General features: G+C 40.0%; 1 protein-coding gene across 8 annotated transcripts in view; it reads right to left on the bottom strand.

Moving 5' to 3' along the window:
- TPST1 (tyrosylprotein sulfotransferase 1) overlaps window positions 1–24,332 on the bottom strand; it is a 116,742-nt gene extending 92,410 nt beyond the window's left edge. For 2 of the 8 annotated variants that reach the window (XR_014255229.1, XM_082432383.1), the window contains exon 1: window positions 24,098–24,329. The gene's annotated coding sequence lies outside the window, so the exon portion shown is untranslated. Of the gene's footprint in view, window positions 1–24,097 lie in introns of all 8 variants that reach the window. The other 6 variants (XM_082432387.1, XM_082432388.1, XM_082432386.1 and 3 more) reach the window with 4 other exon arrangements.
- Window positions 24,333–24,645: the final 313 nt, after the last annotated feature.

Raw genomic sequence — 24,645 nt, 5'->3', positions numbered from 1 at the left:
AGAGCTCAGGCTCAGTAGTTGTGGCGCACGGGCCCAGTTGCTCTGCGGCATGTGGGATCCTCCCGGGCCAGGGCTCAAATCTGTGTCCCCTGCATTGGCAGGCAGATTCCTAACCACTGCGCCACCAGGGAAGCCCATGTGGTCTTTTTTTTGGGTGATGAAAATGTTCTAAATCCAGGTTGCGGGAAAATTTATGGTGTGTGGACTACGTGTCAATAATATTGGTTTTTTTAAAAAACGACTACACACTTATTAGGATGGCTCAAATAAAAAATGCTGACAGACAATATCAAGTGCTGACAAAGATGAGGAGCAACCGGCTTTCACACACTGCTGGGAACGCACAATGGTACATCCAGAGTCTGGTAGATTCTAATGACCGATAGGAGAAAAGAATCTAAAAATGAGTGGATATATGTATATGTATAACTGATTCACTTTGCTGTACAGCAGAAGCTAACACAACATTGTAAATCAACTATACTCCAATAAAAATTTTAAAAAAACAGTCTGATAGAGTCTAATAAATGTAAACATACACTTACCATACAACCCAACAAGTGCACTCCTGAGCATTTGTCCTAGAGAAATGAAACCTACATTCACATAAAACCTGCACATGAATATAGCAGCTCTATTCATAATCACCAAAAACTGAAAACAAACCAAATGTCTCTCAATGGGTAAATTTGGATAAACTGTGGTACATCCACTTCTGGAATACTATCCAGCAGTAAAAAGGAACAAATTCTTGATACATGCAACAGTTTGAATGAACCTCAAAGGCATTATGCTGAGTGAAAGCAGCCAGTCTCAAAATGATTCTACTTATAAAATATTCTTGAAAAGACAAAACTACATCACTGGATGCCAGAGGACTAAGTATAAAGGGATATAACACAACAGTGTTCTGGGATGATGGAACTGTTCTGTATCCTGATTGTGGTAGTTGTTACATGAATCAATATATGTATGAAAATTCACAGAACTATGCACCAGAAAAAAGTCAATTTTACGGTATAACAATTTTTAAAACAAAAAAATTTGTTGAATCAAGAGAAATTTGAGGGGAAACATGGGGGGAGGAGAAGACAGATGACAGGAGAAGACCAAGAAGAGGAGAGCTTGTGATTCTAAATCTTCCAATTAATGTTTCTGATTAACATTACTTAGTGGTGATAGGAAGACATTAAGTAAATAACGGGTTTTACTGAGAAAAGTAGAGAAATGATCCTAGAAAAATGATCCCCGTATTTTCCATTTTATGAACATTTGAATGAAATATAAATTAATTTAAATACAAACAAAGCAAACAAAACTCATTTAATGAAGCAAAGAGGAGTGCTCTTAGGGACACAATTAACTCTAGTCAATTTCATTTTATAGTTATACAGGAATGATTCCTCTAGTACATTCATTTGTTTGAGGGGGTTGCATAATGTATATTGCATGAGAGAAAAGCAGTGATCACTAAGAAATCACCCTGAAATTGCAAAGCTTTTTGATAAAATTTAGTACTATACATACTTTACATTTGACTTACCAACACCTGACATATGTCAGAATCCAATAGGTGACAAATGACTCAACTTCGTTGAAAAATTACATGAACAATTTAGAATTCAATTGTACAAAAACAACATAACTACTTCTCTGAAAACTTCCCCAGACACATATTAGATACAAAATAGAATTCACCAATCAAAAGTTAACATGATAGACCTTTAAGTTACTATAGCAGCAACCAACAGTATCTGATAACTTCCCATTAAAATACCCAAAAATTCCCAGTAAAATACATAAAAAGACAAAAACTGGAAATATATTATGAATGTATTTCCTTGTCCAGAAACATACTTGTAAATCATTTTCATGACTGCATAATACTTTACTGAAAAGGCTTTACCAATGTTTATTTGGCCAATTCTGTATTTTTTTTTAATTTTTTATTTATTACTTATTTATTATTTTTGGCTGTGTTGGGTCTTCGTTTCTGTGTGAGGGCTTTCTCCATTTGCGGCGAGTGGGGGCCACTCTTCATCGCGGCGCGCGGGCCTCTCACTATCGCGGCCTCTCTTGTTGCGGAGCAGAGGCTCCAGACGCTCAGGCTCAGTAGTTGTGGCTCACGGGCCCAGTTGCTCCGCGGCATGTGGGATCTTCCCAGACCAGGGCTCGAACCCGTGTCCCCTGCATTGGCAGGCAGATTCTCAACCACTGCGCCACCAGGGAAGCCCCCAATTCTGTATTATTACTTACTTGTTTCTAAATTTTTGTGATAAATATTCTTGCATTTACAAACATCTTTGCACACATGATTATTCTCTACTCTGAATTTTTAAAAGAGGAATTGCTAGGTCAAAGGGTGTGAGATGTGCTTGATTTTAAAGCATTTAATACATATTTGATTTACCTCTTTCTCATACCCTACATCTAAATCTGACAAAAACTCTACCGGCTCTTTCTTCAAAATGTAGTCAGAATCCCACCACTTCTCAATCAGAATCCCACCACTTCTCAACACTTCCACTAGGCCTGCCAGATTCTCTCACCAGGATTTCTGAAAGGTATCTTTACTTCTTCTCCTGCCCCCTAGAGTCTATTCTCAACTCAACAGCCAAAGAGATTTTTTCAAACCTTAAGTCAGAACATGTCATTCCTCTGCTCAAAGCCTGGTATTATTTTTCAAAATCGTCTTGAAAAGGCTTATTTTAAGACATCCAACACTAAATTTCTCTGTCTCCTTCTACTGATTCTGTCAATAGGCATCAAAAGTAGCACTGATTGAAGTCAGGCTAATATATCTTTATCCTAAAACAGTAGTTTGTTGTTCAAAGTGAAATAATTGAGAAGGTACCTCTTCATGTTAGAGGTTTAATAAGGACTCAAATGAAGGCAACTTCCTCTTTACTAAGGAACAATTTAGGGAAAAAGAAAACCCTGCCATGCATCCCATCATACTTGAGAGCTGTGTCAATTAACATAATTTGGGGTAATTTTTTTCAAGCCTTCATTCCTGTTGCATTTTAAATTAAACACTGTGAGACTTCCCTGATGGCGCAGGGTTACAAATCCGGCTGCCAATGCAGGGGATGCAGGTTTGAGCTCTGGTCTGGGAAGATCCCACATGCCACAGAGCAACTGAGCCCGTGCGGCACAACTACTGAGCCTGCGCTCTAGAGCCCGCGAGCCACAGCTACTGAGCCCATGTGCCACAACTACTGAAGCCCGCGTGCCTAGAGCCTGTGCTCCGCAACGAGAAGCCACCACAAGGAGAAGCCCACGCACCGCAACGAAGAGTAGCCCCCACTCGCCGCAACTAGAGAAAACCCGCGCGCAGCAACAAAGACCCAACGCAGCCAAAAATTAACAAATAAATAAATTTATTTTTAAAAATAAATTAATTAAACATTGTCTCCCCCAACACACTTAAGGGAAAAAAGTATGTTCTATCTTCCCTTCAAGATGTTTGAAAGCAAGTAAGACAGTGGTCAAAGACCTTGTAAGGGATACTAAAAAGGAAAAGAAGAGGATTCTTGGCTTCCCCAGAAACATTCTCATTACTTTTCATTCATTCATCATTCAGGCTGCGCCAGGTCTTAGTTGCGGCACATGGGATCTTCACTGCGGCATGCGGAATCTTCATTACAGCATGCGAGCTTCTTAGTTGCAGCATGCAGACTCTTAGTTGTGGCATGCGAACTCTTTAGTCCTGCAGCACGCATGCGGGATCTAGTTCACTGACCAGGGACTGAACCCGGCCCCTTGCATTGGGAGTGCAGAGTCTTACCCACTGGACCACCAGGGAAGTCCCTCATTACTTTTTCACTAAGTATATGAAGCCTAATTTTCTGTCTTTAGATGTTTCTTAACTTGAAGAATCATAGAGCATGACTGCTAAAAGGGGCCTTTACGTCATTTGGTCCAACCCTCTCATTTTATAGACATAGAAACTAAGGCCCAAGTAGCACATTCTCCTCACCACCTCTCTAAATCTTACCTCCTCTTCAAAGGTCACTCTTCATTTTATTGTGTATATTTTACTTACTCCCAAAGATTTTAAACTCCTGAAGCTCAGAGACCTTGTCTATGTTCCGTCCCCTACCACAGCATGCTTAACAGAGCACCAGGTTACAGTGTACACTGAGTCTTCAAAATGTAAAAGTAAACTAATCAAACTGGGAAGAAAATGTCTACGGAAGAGAGATGCTGCAGAGATTGAAGTCTCTACTCAGACCTTAATACTGATTCTTCTCAAATTCTTGAAAAAAGTAGTCCTATAATTTAAGAAGAAAGTACAGTAAAAGCTTGTCTGACCATTACCCTTATATATTTGACCACTGTCCACATGTGCACGCATGACACACACACACACACACACACACACACACACCGGCCTCTTTCCATTATCTTAAAGTCCATGTCACTGTATTTTCAGACAAGTAGTATCAATATTTTCTCAACTGGGACGTTTACAAAGCTTAGGCTGTGCTAGAAGGAAACACTAGAAAGTTCAGTCTCGTATTTTTACCTCCAGTAGAAAGAAAAAGCACTGAAACACCGCAACAAACATATCTGAAAAATTACTATTAATAAGACTGTTCTTTCCCAGCAAGCCAAATGAAAGACTCCCAGAAATAATGCTCTAGAGAAGAAGAGAATGATGACATTATACTTCCATACTTAGATCTTTGTAAATTTTATAAAGATTTCTAATCAAAAACAGTGTCAGTCAACAAACATAGGGGTGTAAGAGGTTGGTAGTCAGCAGACCATTTTCAACACTCAGCGCATATACACAGGCCCAGGCACATGCACTCATGACCACATTCCTTACACCCTGCTTTTATAGTCAGGAAAGTAGCCATGTGCTATGTACAAAGAGATGCTGGGTAAATTTCCCAGCAAAAGATAAATTACAGGAATGTAACAGTCCCCTAAATGTTTTCTTTCCTTTATTAATCATTAGCTCCTTGCTTCCCATGCTTATTCATGCCAACCAACGTGGCAAACGGCAACACCCAGTGACACTTTGCCTTCTGTCTAAAGTCCAATTTATAGCTGGTTTCTCTATTTGCTTCCAGCTTTTTTAGCAAAAGGAAAAATAACTGTATCGTGTGCTTGAACTTGCCAATTAATAAGTGTCCAGGGTTTAATTTGAATGTCAGCTTTGCATTCAGCAGAAACTCCAAATAAACCCACTGTTGTAAAACCAATCCTTATGTCAGCTCATGGTCAGAGTACCAACATGGGAACATCTTTTCCTAGCCACACCCTGGGGGCTGGCACTAAAACCACTGACAACAAATGTAAGAAAAATACAGTACACACAGCTGACGATCTTTGGGAGTCTGCTGGGACCCATCTTCATAAAGGAGCAGTGTACTGGAATTTTGTTTCCAATAAACCCCATGGTCAGGAGGGAAAAGAGCTGGTCAAATACTAAGAACTGGACCTAATGCCTAGGACACAAACAGAGACAAGAGCACAAGTTAAACTCAAGCACAACATTTTTAAAAGTTCAAATTAAATGAAATGATGTCTGGGAATTACTTCAAAAATATCTGAAGACAGATGTGGCGGGGGGAGGAAGGGTTTATATGAAATTAGATGACTACGAGTTAGTAACTGTTGAAGCTGAGCTGTGAGTACTTGAGGGCTCAGTGTAATTTTATGTTTTTGCATATGTTTGAAATTTTTCATAATACAGAGTTAAATGAAATAAAACAAAATAAAAAGTTTAAGTTACTAAGTTCTAACCTTCTCAGACCTATAAATCAGAGGGCCATTGTAGGCTAACCATTCCTATTCTAGATTCTTCACTCATGTTTATTGTCTGTTTAAATCATCCATGAGAGGGAACACAAAGAAAAGAAAAAACAAATTTGCTCAAATCATATACTCTCATTCAGTTATTCAATTATGCAATTTTTCCACCAACCTCCCAAGTTTTAGAATTAAAAGTAACTAGAATAGGTAAAGGAGAAAAGAAGATGGCATTGAAATAATGTAAAGGCAGCCTAGTATATTAGTCAGAAGACGTGGGCTCTAGTCTCAAATCCATTTTTTCTTAGCCTTATGGAACTAGATAAATCACTGAGCATCAAGTCTCTCATTCATAAAACAGGAATAATGATAATCAAGCTCTTTTCCACATGTAATCAGAGTAGAAATTACAAGAAGTAAGACTGGAGAGAAAATGCAAAGATAAAAGAATGCCTGCAAGTTCTCTTTTCTTTCACAGTGCTGCTGTGGCCATCAGGTGGATAACATGTGAAAGAACTTTTAAAGAACACGGGCCTGTGGCACCCTTCATACACTGGCTCCTGCTCTTCCACCAACTTCACCCCTTGGCACTCCTCCCATGAAGCCTGCCCCCTTCAGGACCACCCCTCATTCAAACCAGGCACCTCCACACACACCTGGCCTCTGCTCATGCTGCTGCCTCCTGTATCAATCCCCTTTCTCTCTTTTATACACGCCTCCTCGGGGCTCTTTACTCATCCCCCTCACCCTCCAAATCAATTTTTCCCTCTTCTGTAACCTCAAGCACTTGGTAAAAACACATTGGTTTGCATGCTCATGCACTGTATTGTGGTTATTTTACCCCACTAAACTATAAGCTCCTTTAAAGCACAAATTTAAAAAAATAAAAAATAAAAAAGCACAAATTAAAACCCATTCATCATTCATGCAGTGGGTGCGCTATTATCAAATAAAATATAAAGCAAGGAATTTATAGATGAATCAGCACCTAGTGAAATCTCTCTTAAATCTCCTTAACATGCCTACAGAGTCATCTGAAACAAATAATATCAGAAATGAAAAAGGAACTACAAATAAAACCAAAGTAATCTGGAGGCCATGACAAAATTTTGCAATCCCAGTCATTATTCCAACAGGATTTTTAAATTGAATCTACAAAATTCATAGCAGATGGGAAAAATAGCTTTCCCAAGACTTTGGAAAGAGCCAAACAGATACTAAGGTATTAACAAAAATATTTTAACTGTTATGATACTAACAGTAATCGGTGGCACAAAATAGAAAGCCCAGGAAAAAAAAGCCTCATCTATGTACACAAATTTAATATGTATCAGAAGCAAACATCACAAAACAGTCACAAAGCATTAATTTATGGTATTGGGTTCCCTCATCCACACTCCTACACTCATCCTGCTTCATCTATGGCTACCCCCTATTTATCTTCTGATGCCTCACAAATCTACCTGCAGCCAAAACTTCTATGCTAAATCCCGAGACCTGACCATTCAAAGGCCAAGGGACAAATTCTATCTGAATGTTCCACTGGGCCTGTCAAATTCAAAGAACACCAAATGGAATATATCTTCCCTAGTAAATCAATCCTCCTCTTCATTTTCCTCTACTGGTAAATGAACCACTTCCTCCCAAATGCTGAAGCTAAAAATCTGGGAGCATTTATGTAGTTTCTCCCTTAACCTCTCCATACACAACAGGTATAAGTCCTGACAATTCTTCCTCCTTCATAGCTCTTGAATCAATTCTCCTCCATTTTCTTCCTCTGCTGGTATGGCTTTAATTCTCATCCTCATCTTATTCTCAAGGATAACTCCACAGCCTACTGACTGGTACTTTCTGACTTCCTTTAATCAGTTCATTCACTATCCTGTTTCAGGAGTGATCTTTCTTTTTTTTTTTTTAATTTACTTTATTTATTTATTTTTGGCTGCGTTGGGTCTTTGTTGCTGCGCGTGGGCTTTCTCTAGTTGTGGCGAGCGGGGGATACTCTGTTGCGGTGCGCAGGCTCCTCAGTGCAGTGGCTTTTCTTGTTGTGGAGCATAGGCTCTAGGCGCGCGGGCTTCATTAGTTGTGGCATGCAGCCTCAGTAGTTGTGGCTCTCAGGCTCTAGAGCTCAGGCTCAGTAGTTGTGGAGCACCGGCTCAGCTGCTCTGCGGCATATGGGATCTTGCTGGACCAGGGATCGAACCCGTGTCCCCTGCCTTGGCAGGCAGCTTCTGAACCACTACACCACCAGGAAGCCCCCAAGAGTGATCCATCTAAAATGGAAATATACTTATGACACTCCCCTACTTAAAACCCTTCAATGACTTTCTACTTCTTTCAAAAAAATCCTTACCATAACATAAGGCCTTTCATGATGCAGCCCTTGCCTGCCCCTCAGCCTCTTATTACTCCTCATCACCAACGTCCCTCCACACACACACACACACACACACACACACTCACTCAAAGCTGCCTTCATCTTCAACAACGTGCAGCATCTCTTACTCACAACTCCCATTCATCCTTCAATATTAGGTTTCAATACTATCTCTTCTAGGAAGCTTTCCTGACAGCTCTCTGCCTCATACGACGCGGTTGTCCTTCCTAGTGCTCTTGTACTTACCCGTATCTTATTTCTTCTAATTTGTCTGTTTTTTCAGTAGATTGTGAACTCCTTGAAAGTAAGGACTTTTGAATGAGTTAATGGATTCTTGATTGCCAATAAGTTAATGTAACTAGATTCTATGAGTGTAATTAGTTGTGAGTTCTTGGAAAGTACTGACTATATCTTATCCTTTTCAGTTTTCCCCATAGCATATAACATAAAATGCATATTATAATATGCATATAATATAATATACATGCATATTGAGCACTCAGTAAATATGCAATGAGTGACCCCACTAAAACTTTCTTTCTCACTGAAATCCCAGACAGCTAACTCTTTCCTATAATTAGAATACTGGTCTTTCCTCCTGATTCCAGTGTTAAAATATGGATTGACTATATTCAGAAAGACTAAAGTACAAAGTTCACCTCTTGTTTTTCCCCCCTCTGGCCCTTGCTCTTCTAATCCACTTTCTTTATTGATCAGTCTATTTCATCTGCCTCTATCATTGCACACTCTCATTAACGAATAAATCAGAATCTTATTTTTTTTGTACTCCCTTACACTCACTGCAACAAACCAGAAGTTAAAGTTACATTTCTGTCCTAGAATCATTTTACACATAAGGAAAGTGAAGCTCAGAAAGAATAAGTAACTTACTTAAGGTATCAATACTTGGCAAATTGTTGACCAAGTTGCAACCCAGGTCTGACTCTAAAAGTATGATGACTATTCCATGGTTGCTTCCCAGACATTAGGCTTGGCATGAACAAAAAGCAGTGTAGGCAACATATGGTGCAAATGAAGTGAATTTAAGACTCTGATAGTGTTATAAGGCTTTCATTAGCATATGGTTTAAAAACTGTACCTAGCTTTTGTTTTTGTTGCGGCGAGCAGGGGCTACTCTTCGTTACGGTGCACAGGCTTCTCATTGCAGTGGTTTCTCTTTGTTGTGGATCATAGGCTCTAGGTGCGCGGGCTTCAGTAGTTGTGGCATGTGAGCTCAGTAGTTGTGGCTCACAGGCTCTAGAGCACAGGCTCAGTAGTTGCAGCACACGGGCTTAGTTGCTCCACGGCATGTGGGATCTTTCCGGACCAGGGCTCAAACCCGTGTCCGCTGCATTGGCAGCCAGATTCTTAACCACTGCATCACCAGGGAAGTCCCTGTGGACTTTTGAATTATCCTATTTTGATCATCTCAGATCTAATTAGAATGATAGACGAAAACTCTAAATCCATGTATGCATTCTGCTTTATTTGCATAAATGAACAGCATGCATTTTTGCACACTTTCTGCAAGTCCCTGATGATTTTATCTAGATAGCATTAAGAATGAAGAGCTAGATCTGGTCCTAAGAGATAATAGACATACACGGAAGCTAAAATCTAGCATGTCAAGTAGTTCTACACTTCCTGTGTTTTTTAGCAGTTTAGTTTTGCTTCAGCACAGTCACTCTCACATGTAAATAAGTTCCCACTTCTGTCATGAGAAATTATGCCTCTGACACAAAGTTACTCAGAGCTGGAATTCTGTGATCTTCTCTATAAAAATCTGGGTAACAAATCTTTGATCAGAAACCACTATTATAACAATCTCTATGGGAAAAATTGAAATTTGCCTTTATAGTCTCATCTTCCTGCACCTTACCAAAGATTATATAGTATAGTGTGTGCACAACCCTGTATTGTTATATTTTTCCAGAGTAGACATTTTCCTTCGGTTCAAAAATAAATGAATAAAATGCAATTCCCAGTAAAATACCTAAAATGTGGAGCATTCTTGCTATGAAACCTTACACTTACACTTGAATTAAACAAACATTTACTGAGCACATAAATAAGTACGATTCATCATTTGGCTTCAAAGAATTAGCAACTCAGCAGGGGGAAAAGACAATAAACTATGTACGCCTACTATATATATATATATATATATATATATATATATATATATACACACACACACACATATATATACACACATGATGAAAGTATAAGATCATACAAAAGGTATGAAAAAAATAATACAAGTTTTCCAATAAAGGATCACACCCATGGGCTCATAAAAAGCTAAATGAAGAAAATGACATCAGAATGAATCTTAGAAGATAAGCAGGATTCCCACTGTGGGACTGAGGGAAGAAAGAGTATTTTGAGCAGAGAAAATAAGAAAATAAGAAGCCTTAAAGTGGAAGAATATAGCATGTATTCAGAAAATATTAAGTAATCAGTTTAACCAGAGTGTATGGGAACAAAAGCAAAGAAAACTGGAAAAACAAAAATGTATTATCTCAAAGTTGTCAGTAACCTAAAAAAATGTGCTAAAATCTAATGCATGAAACTCTTCTACTACATAAATGTAAGAAAAGGCTGAAGGAAACACATCCAGCATGGCAGAGTAGGAGCTCTAAAAGTCTGATCTTCCATAAAATTAATGAGAACACTGGCACAAATGGTCAAAATCAACTTTTTCGGAAATCTGAAAACCAAAGGCTTGCAACAATCTAAGAAACATTTAGTCATGAAAAGCAGCTGAATTTCAGCGAGCAGAGCAAGCTTTATGGCATTTCAATTTGCCCTATTTCCCTCCTCCCAGCTCCATGGAAGCCTGGGAAACCAACAACCTGCAAACATGGTAGGTGTGAATAACAGCAGTCCAGCAGCCACTCAAGGGAGCAGAAGAGGTTAGGAGCTCCCTCTGAAACCACAACTCCAAAGAACTGTATTACTTAACCAGTCTAGCAGCTCACTGGAAAAACTCCATTCTCAGGGCTTACCTTTATTGGACCTGAGTCTGAGCACCCTCAATGTAAACAATTCTATCCCCAGGGTTTTTGTTAAAATAACCAGAGACAATTTTTTAATGCCATAGCTGTCTGCAGTGGCAATAAAAATTGGGGCAAACAATATATTGATCCAAAAACTTAAAAGGAAAAACTGAGGAATGAGATGTACATAGAGGGTTTAGAAAAGCTCCAACATATTTTTAGTAATCTAGAAGGTATGCACATGCCCAGGAAAGACCTAGGAAGGCCCTATTCTCTCACCTCTGGCTGACCCTGATGTTCTACACAAGCAGGAGGTAAAGGCTAAGGCACAATGTAAACTTCTGGTGCATTAAGGGAGCCACAACACACACACACACACACACACACACACACACAGTTCCTCAACAAGGTTGGGAGACTTATGGGTTCAAGACATTTAAGGAAATCTGCCCAATCATTAGCTAACCACTAAGCAAACCAAACAGAGACTTCAGTGGTTACACAGGACAAAGAGTACAGGGTTTACAGAATTAGTCCAAAAAAGTAACAAAACAAATAGCAACAACAACAAACCCTGGGAGAGAGGGTGATTTTCAGAGTAGCTACATTATATTATTTAAAATGTCCATTTTCAGCAAAAACTATGAGACACACAAAGAAACAAGAAAGTATGACCCAAACACAGGGGAAAAAAGGCAGTCAATAGAAACTATCCCTAAGGAAGCCCAGATGTTGGACTTACTAGACAAGGACTTTAAATCAGCTTTTGTAACTATGTTCAAAGAACTAAAGGAGATCATGTCTGAAGAATTTAAAGGAATTATGAGAATTTCTCACCAAATAGGGAGTATCAATAGAGATAAAAATTATTCTTTAAATAATTCTGGAGTTAAAGTATAATAATTAAAATGAAAAATTCACTAGAGGGGCTCAACAGCAGATTTAAGCTAGCTGAAGAATCTGCAGACTTAAAGAGAGATCAATTTTCTAGTCTGAAAAACAGAAAGAAGAATGAACAAAAATGAATTCAGCCTCAGATCTGTGGGATATCATCAAGCACACCAAAATATGCAGAAGTCCCAGAGGAGACAAAAAGAGGAAAAAATCAGAGTTACATAAATAAATGGCTGAAAACACCCTAAATTCAGTGAAAAACATTAATCTTAACAACTGAGGAACTAGATAAACACCAAGTAGGATAAATCAAAGAGATATACAGCTAGACACATTATAATCAAACTGTCAGAAGCCAAAAACAGAGGTTATTGAAGGTACCAAGAAAAAAGTGACTCATCGCATTCAAAATCCTCCATAAGATGAAAGGCTGACTTCTCATCAAAACCACAGAGGCCAGAGACAGTGGGATAACATATTCACAGTGCTAAAAGAAAAGGAAAAAGACTATCAATCGAGAATTCTAAATCCAGCAAAACTATCCTTCAAAAATGAAGGAGAGGGACTTCCCTGGTGGTGCAGTGGATAGGAATCCACCTGCCAATGCAGGGGACATGGGTTCGATCCCTGGTCCAGGAAGATCCCACATGTCATGGAGCAAATAAGCCTGTGTGCCACAACTACTTAGCCTGCACCCTAGAGCCTGCATGCCACAACTACTGAAGCCCGTGCACCTAGAGCCCGCACTCCGCAGCCAGAGAAGCCACCACAGGGAGAAGCCCGCGCACGGCAACGAAGAGTAGCCCCCACTTGTCACATCTAGAGAAAGCCCGCGCACAGCAACGAAGATCCAACACAGCCAAAAAATAAATAAATAAAATTAAATTTTTAAAAAATCTAAAAAATAAATAAATAAATAAAAAATAAAAAAACTAACCATCTCTTACAAAAAAAAAGAAGAAGAAAGAGAAATTAAGATATCCCCAGTAAACAAAACTGAAAGAATTCATCGCTGGAAGGGCTGCTGTACAAGAAATAAAGGGAGTCCTTAATGATGAAATAAAAAGACACTAGATAGTAACCCAAATCCACATGAAGAAATAAGCACTAATAAAGATAACTACCCAGATAAATACAAAAGGCAGTATAAACATATTTTTGTTCGTAACTCTTTTCCTACACGAATTAAAAGACAACTGCATAAAGCAATAATTAAATAACTGTTGATGGGATTTTATTATAAAATATGCAGTCTGAATGACAATAAGAACACAAAGAAGGAGGAAATGAACAGAACTCTATTAAAACAAAGTTTTTGCATACTATTGAAATTAAGCTGGTATTAATCCAAAATAGATTGCTCTAAGATACTAACTGTAATCACCAGGAAAATAAAGAAAATTATAATAAAAGAAATAACAAGCTAATTAAAACATATACTAGAAAATATTTACTACAAAAAGGGCAGTAATGGAGGAATAGAGAAACTAAAAAGACATAAAACACATAGAAAACAAATAGCAAAATGGAAAACATAAATCCTAATATACCAGTAATTACATTAAACGTAAATTGATTACACACTCAAGAGGTGAGGATTGGCAGAAAGAACCAAAACAAAAACAAAAAACAATTTTAAAAAATCCTAATATATGATTTCTACAAGACATACTTTAGACTCAAAGACTAAGTGGGCTGAAAGCAAAAGGAGAGAAAAATACACGCACGTAAACAGAAGCCAAAAGACTCTGGAGTAGCTATACTAGCATCAAATACAATGCACTGTAAGATAAAAATTGTTACTAAAGACAAGGAACATTTTATAATTACAAGAGGACAAATCCATCAAGAAGATATAACAATTATAAACATATATGCACCTAATAACAGAACCCCCAAATATACGAAGCAACAACTGACAGAATTGAAAGAAGAAATAGACAATTCAACAATAACAGTTGGAGACTTCAATACTCTACTTTCAATATGGATAACACAACCACACAAAAGATCAGCAAGGAACCAGAAGACTCAAACACTACAAACCAACAAAATCTAGCAAACATCTATAAAACAGTCCAAGCAACAATAGCAGAATATACATTGTTTTCAAGTGCACAGGTAACATTCTCTAAAACAGGCCATAAAAGAAGTCTCTGTAAATTTAAAGGATTGAAATCATACAAAGTATATTCTCCAACAACAAGGGAATGAAATTAGAAAACAATAACAGGAAAATAATTTAGGAAATTCACAAAGATTTGAAAATAAACACCACTCCCCTAAATAACCAATGACCCAAAAAATCATACAGGAAGTTAGAAGATATTTTGGGGGACTTCCCTGGTGGTCCAGTGGTAGAGAATCACCTTCCAACGCAAGGGACACAGGTTCAATCCCTGGTCGGGGAACTAAGATCCCACATGCCATGGGGCAACTAAGCCCACGTGCCACAACTACTGAGCTCGTGCACCTTAATGAGAGAGCCTGCATGCCACAAAACTACAGAGCCCACGCGCCCTGGAGCCCGCGTGCCACAACTAGAGAGAAGCCTGCTAGAGAAGACCGCGCACCACAACTAGAGAGAAGCCAACGTGCCACAACGAAAGACCCCAAATGCCTCACTGAAGATCCTGCATGCTGCAACTAAGACCCGACACAGCCAAAAAAAAGAAAAAGAAAATACTTTGCGATAAAAACCAAAACTTACAGGACGTGACAAAAGCAGCAAGAGCCATGCTATGAGAAAATTTATCGCTGTAAACACCTGTATTTAAAAAAAAGATCTAAAAAAAAGATCTCAAGTCAACATGTTACACACCTTAAACTTACACAATGTTATATGTCAATTATATCTGAATTTAAAAATTTTTTTTAATTTTAAAAATTAAAAAGATCTCAAATCAACAACCAAACTGTATGCTTTAAGAAACTAGAAAAAGAAGAACAAACTGAACCCAAAGCCAGCAGACAGAAGGAAATAATTAGTGAAATAAATACAATAGAGAATAAAAGAATAGAGAAAATCAACAAAACAAAAAGTCAGTTCTTTGAAAAGATGAACAGAATTGACAATCATTTAGTTAGACTGAACAAGAACAAAAGAGAGAAGACCTAAATTACTAAAGACCAAATTACTGAAATCAGAAATTACTACCAACTTTACATAAATAAGAATGATTATAAAGGATTGTATGGAATACTATAAAAATTGTAATGTAACAAATTACAAAACCTAGATGAAATGGACAAATCCCCAGAAGACACAAACTGCTAAAATCAACTCACAAAGAAGTAATTTGAATAAAGCTATAACAAGTAAAGAAATTGAATAAATAATCAAAAACTTCCCACAAAGAAAAGCCCAGGATCAGATGGCTTCACAGGTGAATTCTATGAAACATTAAGAATGAACACCAACCCTTAACAAATTCTTCCAAAATACAGAAGAGATGGGAACACTTCCCAACTCATTCTATGAAGCCAATTTTCCTGATTCCAAAACCAGACGAAGACAATACAAGAAAACTATAAATAAACATTTATTATATAAATGCAAAAATCCTCAACAAAATAGCAGCAAACCAAATCCAACAACATATACAGAGAATCACACATCATGACCAAATGTGGTGTATTCCATGCATGCAAAGTTGTTTCAACATATGAAAATCAATTAATGTCATACACAAGAGCAAAAGAGCGAAAACCACATGATCTCAAATAGGCACTGAAAAAAGCATTGGACAAAATCCAACACTCTTTCATGATAAACACAATGAATAAACTAGAAATAGAGAACGTCATCAACTCGAAAAAGGACATCTAAGAAAACCCACAGCTAACTTCACATTTAACGATTCCCCCTAATATCAGGAACAAGACAGGATGTACACTCTCACCATTTCTATTCGGTATTATACAGGAGATTCTGGCGAGGGCAGTTAGACAAGAAAAAGAAAAGAAAAACAATCCAGATTGGAAGGAAGAAGACTACCTCTCTTCAGAGATTATATATCATGTATATATAAAATCCTAATAAATCACTAAAAAACTATCAGAACTATTAAATTAATTTGGTATGGTTTTAAGATACATGACTAATATAAAGAATTCAATTATATTTCTATATACTATCAATAACAATCCAAAAACAAAATTAAGAATTCCACTTACAATAGCACCAAAAGAATAAAATATTAAGAAATACATTTAACCAAAAAATGCAAAACTTGTACACTGAAAACTAGAAAACACTATTGAAGTAAATTAAAGAATATCTAAGTAGGTGAAAAGTCATTACATGCTCATGGACTGGAAGAATAATACAGTTAAGATGGCAATATTCCCCAAACTGATCTACAAGTTCAATGCAATCTCTATCAAAATTCCAACCAGACTAGAGTGCCAAGACAATTCAAAGGGAGAAAGAATAGTTTTTTCAACATGTGGTGCTGCGCTTCCCTGGTGGCGCAGTGGTTGAGAGTCTGCCTGCCAATGCAGGGGACACGGGTTCGAGCCCTGGTCTGGGAAGATCCCACATGCCGTGGAGCAACTGGGCACGTGAGCCACAATTGCTGAGCCTGCACGTCTGGAGCCTGTGCTCCACAACAAGAGAGGCCGTGATAGTGAGAGGCCCGCGCACCGCGATGAAGAGTGGCCCCCGCTTGCCACAACTAGAGAAAGCCCTCGCACAGAAATGAAGACCCAACACAGCCAAAATAAAAATAAAAATTAAAAAAAAAAATGTGGTGCTAAGACAACTGAATATCTATAGCAAAAAATGAGGTTGGACCCCTATCTCATACCACATACAAAATTCACAAAAGTGGATTAAAGATCTAAATGTAAGAGCTGAAACTATAAAACTCTTGGAAGAAAACATAGGAGTAAGCTTTCATGACCTTGAATCAGGCAATGGTTTCTTAAATATGAAACATCAAGCACAAGCAGCAAAAGAAAAAAATAGACAAATTGGATTTAATCAAAATTAAAAACCTTTGTGCCATCAAGAAAGTGAAAAGAGGGCTTCCCTGGTGGCACAGTGGTTAAGAATCGCCTGCCAATGCAGGGGACACGGGTTCAAGCCCTGGTCTGGGAAGATCCCACATGCCACAGAGCAACTAAGCCCATGCGCCACAACTACTGAGCCTGCGCTCTAGAGCCCATGAACCACAACTACTGAGCCCGCCATGGCACAACTACTGAAGCCTGAGTGCCTAGAGCCCATGCTCTGCAACAAGAGAAGCCACTGCAATGAGAAGCCCAAGCACTGCAACGAAGAGCAGCCCCCACTCGCCGCAACTAGAGAAAGCCCACACGCAGCAACGAAGACCCAACACAGCCAAAAATAAACGAATAAAGTAAATAAATTTTAAAAAAGAAAGTGAAAAGACACCTACAAAACAGGAGATTTGTATCTGTAAATCATATCTGACAAGGGTCTAGTATCCAGAATATATAAAGAAATCTTACAACTCAACAACAGAAGGACAAATAACTCAATTTAAAAATGGACAAAGGAACAGAGATTTCTCCAAAGATATACAAATAGCCAAAAAGCACATGAAAAGATGCTCAACATCATTAGCCATCAGGGAAATGTAATCAAAACCACAATGAGATATTACTTCACACCCATTAGGATAGCTAAAATATGAAGGTCAGATAATAACAAGTCTTGGCAACAAGGTGGAAAAATTGGAACCCTCATTTCTTGCTAATAGAAATGTAAAACAGAGTAGCCATTTTGGAAAACAGTCTGGTAGTTCCTCAAGATATTAGACCTAGAGTTCTAGAGTTACCACATGACCCAGCAATTCCACCCATAGGTACATATCCAAGAGAAATGAAACATGTCCACGCAAAAACTTGTACACAGATGTTCACAGCAGCATTAGTCATAACAGCCAAAATGTACAAACAGCCCAAACACCCATCAACTGATTAATATATAAATGTGGTCTATGCATAAAATAGAATATTATTCAGCAAGAAAAAGAAATAAAATATTGATACATTCTACAACATGGAAGAACCTTGAAAACATGCAAAGTGAAAGAAACCAGTAACAAAGGACTACATATTGTATAATTACATTTATATGAAATGTCCTGAATAAGCAAATCTATATAGAGAGAAAACAGCGTACCAGTTGCCTAGGGATGGAGGGGATGACAAGTGGGAGAGTTGGAGGTGACAGGTAAGGAGTGTGCAGTTTCTTGAAAATGTCCTAAAATTGACTGTAGTAAGGGTTGCACAACCCTGTAAATATACTAAAACAAATTTACACCTTAAATGGGTGAATGTATGGTATGTGAATTATAGCTCAATAAAGCTGCTACCAAAAAAAGAAAGTTGGCTGGGCCCTACACATTAAACTTTTTAGGGCGACTGCCTACTAAAATAGAAGGCTTTTTTTTATTGAAGTGTAACTGACTTACAATTTATATTAATTTCAGGTGTACAACATAGTGAGTCAATATTTTTGTACATTACAAAATGATCACTACCATAAGTCTAGTTGCCATCTGTCACCATACAAAGTTATTACAATATTATTGACTATATTCCTTATGCTGTATATTACACCCCCCAAGATTTATTTATTTTATAACTGAAAGTTTGTAACTTTTAATCTCTCTCACCTATAAAATAAAAGATTTAAATAGGATCCAGAGTCTCCTAACAAAATATCAAAACTGTCCAGGACACAATCAAAAGTCACTCATCATACCAAGAACCAGGAAAATCGCAACTTGAATGAATAAAGACATTAACATAGGCTAACACCAAGATGAATCAGATGCTGGAATTATCTGACAAGAATTTTATAGCAGTCATCATGCTTTAATGAGCAATGAGACATATTCTTGAGACAAATGACAAAATAGAAAATATTATCAAAGAAAGAGAAGATAAACAGAAAAAAATCAAATGGAAGGTATAGAACTGAAAAATACAATAACAAAACAAAACCTCACTGGATGGGCTCAACAGCAGAATGAATATGACAGAAGAAAGAAGGAGCGAACTTGAAACTAGAAGTAGAACATTAAGAATTACCCAATCTGAGCAACAAAGAAAAAGAAAAAAAAAAAGAAGAAGAATGCCTCATGCCCCGTAGGACAGTAACAAAAGACCTAACATTTGTATCATCAGAGTCACAGAAAGAAAAGAGAGTGGGGCTGAAAAGTTACTCTAAGAAATGGCTGAAAATATCCCAAATTTGGCAAATGACATTAACCCACAGTTCAAAAAGCTAACAGAATTCCAAATAGGATAAACCCAAAGAAATCCATGCTAAGACGTACCATAATTAAACTTCTGAAAACTGAAGACAAAGAAAAAGTCTTTAAAGCAGCCAGGAAGAGAGGATACATTAGCTATAGGGAAACACAAATCCCAATGACAGAAGATTTCTCATCTGAAATCATGGATATCTGAAGGAAGTGGCACATTTTTCAAATGCTGAAAGTAAAGACCTGCAACCACAAATTCTATAAAGAGACATAGCTGACAAAATCTTAAGAAAACTAAAAAACAGGGAATCCCTTGGTTTCCAGTGGTCCAGTGGTTAGGACTCGGCGCTCCCACTGCCAGGGGCCAGGGTTTGACACCTGGTCGGGGAACTAAGACCCCACAAGCTGCTCGGCATGGCCAAAAAAAAAAAAAAAACTAAAAACTAAAAAACAAAAAAAGGAAAACAACTCTACAGTTTACATCTTAGCTCTGAGGAATTATAAAATATGCTGATATCAATATATGAGCAATTACAAGTTTTTCCTATAACAGTAATTAAATATTTGAGAATTACAGATTTTCCCCCTCGCCATCACCAATGCTATTCACATAGGTAGATGGCTTTAATCCTACTTCCTTAATTCTCTTAGTTAAAAAGAAAGTTCTGCCACTGTTCAAGATCTTTATCAATTGGACAGTTTTTGTTCTAAAGATTCCAAAGCTTATAAGCCTAAAATCAGAGCTATTTGTTTAAAAAAGATACATCTGCTTCAACCATATGAAATAAAATCTATTTTAAATAGTATCTGCTAAAGAGGAAGCCTGAATGAACCTCTATAATATTGTCATAGTTTAACCATCTTAAAAGCCAAAGCATAAGAGCAAATAATATTTCTCTTAATGCACTCTAATTTATAGAGTGTGTGTGTTTTTAAAACAAGAATGACTGTGCAAGTATGACTAGTGACCTGTTAAGCAGCCAAAAAAGAAACAGCTGGTCAGCTTGCAAAACCGTGAATTCAGTGATCTGTTATACATTATTTACCAACTGATTCATTCAGCCAATTTTTATCATTTCTAAAATATACCAAGTATTGTGCAAGGCAGTGATGAAAAGATAAATAAGGCATTGTGATATTATAAGAATTATTGTAGAATAGAACAGTTTATCAGTCTTCATCCCTGGTTCCTAGCATAGAGCTCCTAAAACCCTTAAATTTCTTGATAGGGGTGAGAGGAACACCCTTTGTTATTCATAATAGGGCCCTTTCAACCACATCTGGGAAAATGGGAGCTGGTTGCCAGAGGAATCAACCCCTGACCTCCAGAAGGGGAAAGAAGCTAATAACCAGCGGCCAATGATTTAATCAAGTATGCCTATGTAATGAAGCCTCCATGAAAATCCTAAATAAAGGGGTTGGGAGAGCTTCCAGGCTGGTGAATACACTGAGGTACTGGGAGGACGGCGAGCCCAGAAGAGGCATGGAAGCTCATGGAAGCTCCATGCCCCTTCCCACATACCTTGCCCTATGCATCTCTTCCATCTGGCTGTTCCTGAGTTACAGCCTTTATAATTCAGTAAATGGGTAAAGGTAAGTAAAGAGCTTTCCTGAGTTCTGTGAGCCATTACAGCAAATTACTGACCTGAGGAGGGAGCTGTGGGAAGCCCCAGTTTATACCCAATTGGTCAGAAGTACAGGTCACAATCCAGGTCTTGTGATTGGTCTGAAGCTGGGAGGAGTCATGCAGGACTGAGTCCTTAATCTGTGGGGTCTGCACTAAATCCAGGTAGTTAGTAATAATTAAGTTAAATTGTAGAATACCCAGTTGTTGCCTGGAGAGTTGGAGAAGTATTTAATGTGAGGGGAAGACCTACATATTTGGTATCAGAAGTGCTCCGAGTAGTATAAGAAACAGTAGTCTACCTTTAGGCATAATCCCAGACCTCAAGGAACTCCTAGTCATAACAAAAATGGGCCCATGAGAAATAATTTAAATAAAATGTGATAAGTAGTTTAATAGGTACATGTACAAAATATCAGGAAAGTAGGCAACTAACCATGCCAACAAAAGTGACATTTATGCTGATTTATAAAGGATGAGTTAAATGCTATATATAGTTCCTCAGGGTTCTCACTCCCTCTTAGAGCTCTCAAGACAGTTCTCAGCCCTAGCTGCCTATTACTGCCACATGAGAAACTTTTTTTTTTTCACACACACACTGTATTTTATTTTTACAAGAGGAGAAACATTTTTTAAATGAAAAGGTTTGGCCCCACACCAGACCAAGAATCAGAATCTCCTGGATGCCTTGATCCCCTCATCCTTAACCTTTAAAAGCTCCCCAGGTGGATTTAAAGTAGAGCCAGGGTTGAAAACGGCCTACTCTGTTCAGGAAAAACATAACCCAGACCTCAACCAATCTTCTGGCAATAAGGAGAGAAAGAAAAGGATTTCAGGTAGGAACAACAGGATCTATGGTAGACTTAATGATAGGAAAGAAGAGGCTTCTAAGGTTTCTAGGGTGAAGACCCTAAAATAGGAAGCTTGTGGATGTGCTTGACGCAGCTATGAGCAAGATGAGGGAACAGAAAGGAAAAAATAACCAAGTTTGAAGTACCAAGTATCCAAGTATAGTTACCCAATAGACAGACGAAAATACGAAACACCTGAAGTTCAAGAAAAATGGGGACTGGACATACATCTTTGAAAACCAAAAATATACAGGTGCTACTTAAAGCCATGAAGGGAAGTGTAATCACACAAGGAAATTAGAGGACAGAGAAAAGAACAGAAAATAAAACCCTAAGGAATACCACATTAATCTGAGGGAAAGCATATCAAGGCAATGTTTTTGTTTGTTTTGATTGGTGAAAACCTGAGCATGTGTGCAGGCTGAGAAAAAGAGAGAGAATATAGAATAGGAAAGATGTTAGTTAGCCTTAGAAAGTAACACATTCTTCCTCTGGTAAAAGGAAAGGAGATCAGGTATCAGAGAGGTATAAGCACACAGAAAAATGACACACCCTTAAGAGTTCAGGGCTGATGCCCACCTATTTCTTCAGTGAAGTAGGAGACAAGATAAGCAATGTAGAGAAGTCAAGAGTAGGACAAGGAGAGGAGAACGGTAAAAACCTATAGACAGCAATTAGGTGTGGGTACATAAAAGGAAGCTGAGGAGTAAGTCAAAGCATCTCCAGGCAGTGCAAGTAAAGTTGGCATCCAGAAGTCTACAACAGCACCAGCGGCTCAGTTACACACTTTCCTCCAGCCTGCTCTGGAGACCCTAGGAGCAGAAAAAGCCAACTGTTTGATTCATCCAGGCTTGGAAACCATCAGAGCAAATGTGGCAAGAATGGCTTGAGGCCAATGACACTGCTTTTATAATTTTAAAAAGTCAAACTTATTTTACTCTTTTTAAAAATCGACTATAGTCATTTCCTCTGAGAGCCAGAAAGGGGGGCGGGGGTGGCTAATTCCTCTTTCACTCTTAGAGAACCTGTCAGAACTTCCACTCCTAAGCATTTTTGGTCCCTTCAACAGCTGATTCCAAGAAATCTGAACCTGATTCCTCCCGGCAGGCTCTTAAAGGATGAAAATTCACTGCAGACTGGACTATCCAGCTGGGAGATAAACAACGTGAAATACTTCTTACACACAATGCTATTTCAACTAGGAGTTAGGGGCTCTTTCTTCCCTAAAAAATAAAGGTTCAGCAAACACCAGATGGGGAGGCGGGGCGGGGGTTAAGGGGGCAATTACATTGCAAACGTTGTTAATAATACTTTACAAAGCCAATTATTATAAAACAACACATGGCACAAAGAGAGCAGAATTCAGTTCTTCGGGATGACTGCAGTGAGTAAATAACTGACAATGTAATCTCTATCACACTTGGAGTTCACTAATTCATCCCGCCACCTCCTATACCACTCTTCAGGTAGCGCATCAATTCCCTTTGGATACTGGACCTCTTGCTACCACCATCTGGAGAGTACAAAGGCCTGGAAGGAGGAAGATGGTAACACGTGTGAGCACCTGCCATGTACCAGGCCTACTGTGTGCCAGACTCTGGGCAACACACTTGAGACGTTATGGGTGCAGCTCACTGAAAGACGAACTACGGTGTTGAAACTATAGACCGGGCATTCAGGAGAGTCGCGGTGTCTGAAGGTTTCAGTGTAAAGGAAAAGAAGTGCTAGCGACGGTGGTTGATGGAAGCGAAGGGAGAAGGGGCGAGTTGGGAAAGGAAGGCAACTGGGAGTAAAAGGGCAAAACCCAGGGACACATGGCGTGGGGGTGGGAGGGCGCGAGTGAAATGTCCAGAGGACACCGTATAGGAGGCAAGGATGGGGTGAGACTGAGGAAGGGAAGCCCGGGTAGAGATGAGGGCAAAAGTCCAATCCGGGGGGGGCCGGGGCGTCTCATCCCCGGCAAGCGCCCCGAAGGACCGCGGGGGCTGGGAAACGGTGCCAGCACCGCGAGAGAGAGGGAAAGGCGGGGAGGGGGCGGGAGAGGGCGGGAGGCCGACCACGGCGGGGGCGAGCCGGGCCAAAAGGAAGCCCGAGACAGGGAAACGCCGGCGCTGGGGGAAGGGGTGGGCGCCGGAGCCGGGCCGGGCCGCCGGGCTCTGCGCTGAGGGGGCGGGGCTGGACAACCGCCCGAGGGCAGAGGGGAGATGCGGCGGCCGGCGGTGACTGGGGCCGAGGGATGCCAGGACAGAGGCGGCCGGGACTCGGAGCTAGGTGGGCGGCGGCGGGAGCACAGCGGGGCCGGGGCGGCGCTCCGACCCGAGCCGCAGCGAGCGCGGCGTCTCCCTTACCTGGGATGAGTGAGGAGCCGCCGCGCCGCCTCCCCAGCATCCTCGGCTCAGCCGCTTCTCCCACCGCCCTAGGTGAGGGCCATTCCACCCACCCCGGGAGCCCGCCCTCACCGCCAGGCGCCAGCTGCTGCCAGCCCGGCTCGGCCGCGCGGAGCTACGCCGACGCGACCCGGGCCCGCAGCCGCCTCAGCAGCGACTCCCCCAGTCGCCGCCTTAGCGCCTGCAGCCGCCCTCCCGGACGGGCGTGGGATCACACGCGTGCGGCGATTGGTTGCCCGGCGCCCGGCCCGGGGATGTGTCGGACTCTCTGATTCGTGAGTTCCGCTGGCTGCCCCCGCCCCCCGAGGGGGGCGGGGCTCGGCCTCCCGCCCGGTCTGACAGGCGCTGAGGGGCGGGGTGGGTCTGACGTCGGAGCCGCCCGGGCGTCCCTGCGTCCCTGCGTGTGCGCGCTCCCCTCGGGGTTCTGGGGCCGCCACCTGTGTGAGCGGGTTGTTGCCGAGCAACGGTGCGCGCGACCTAGCTGGAGGGGAGCCGGAGGCAGGTGGCTG

This window comes from Balaenoptera physalus, assembly GCF_965194825.1.
Source record: "Balaenoptera physalus genome assembly, chromosome: 16".
NCBI lineage: Eukaryota > Metazoa > Chordata > Mammalia > Artiodactyla > Balaenopteridae > Balaenoptera > Balaenoptera physalus.
This window is presented reverse-complemented; position numbering and strand designations above follow the sequence as displayed.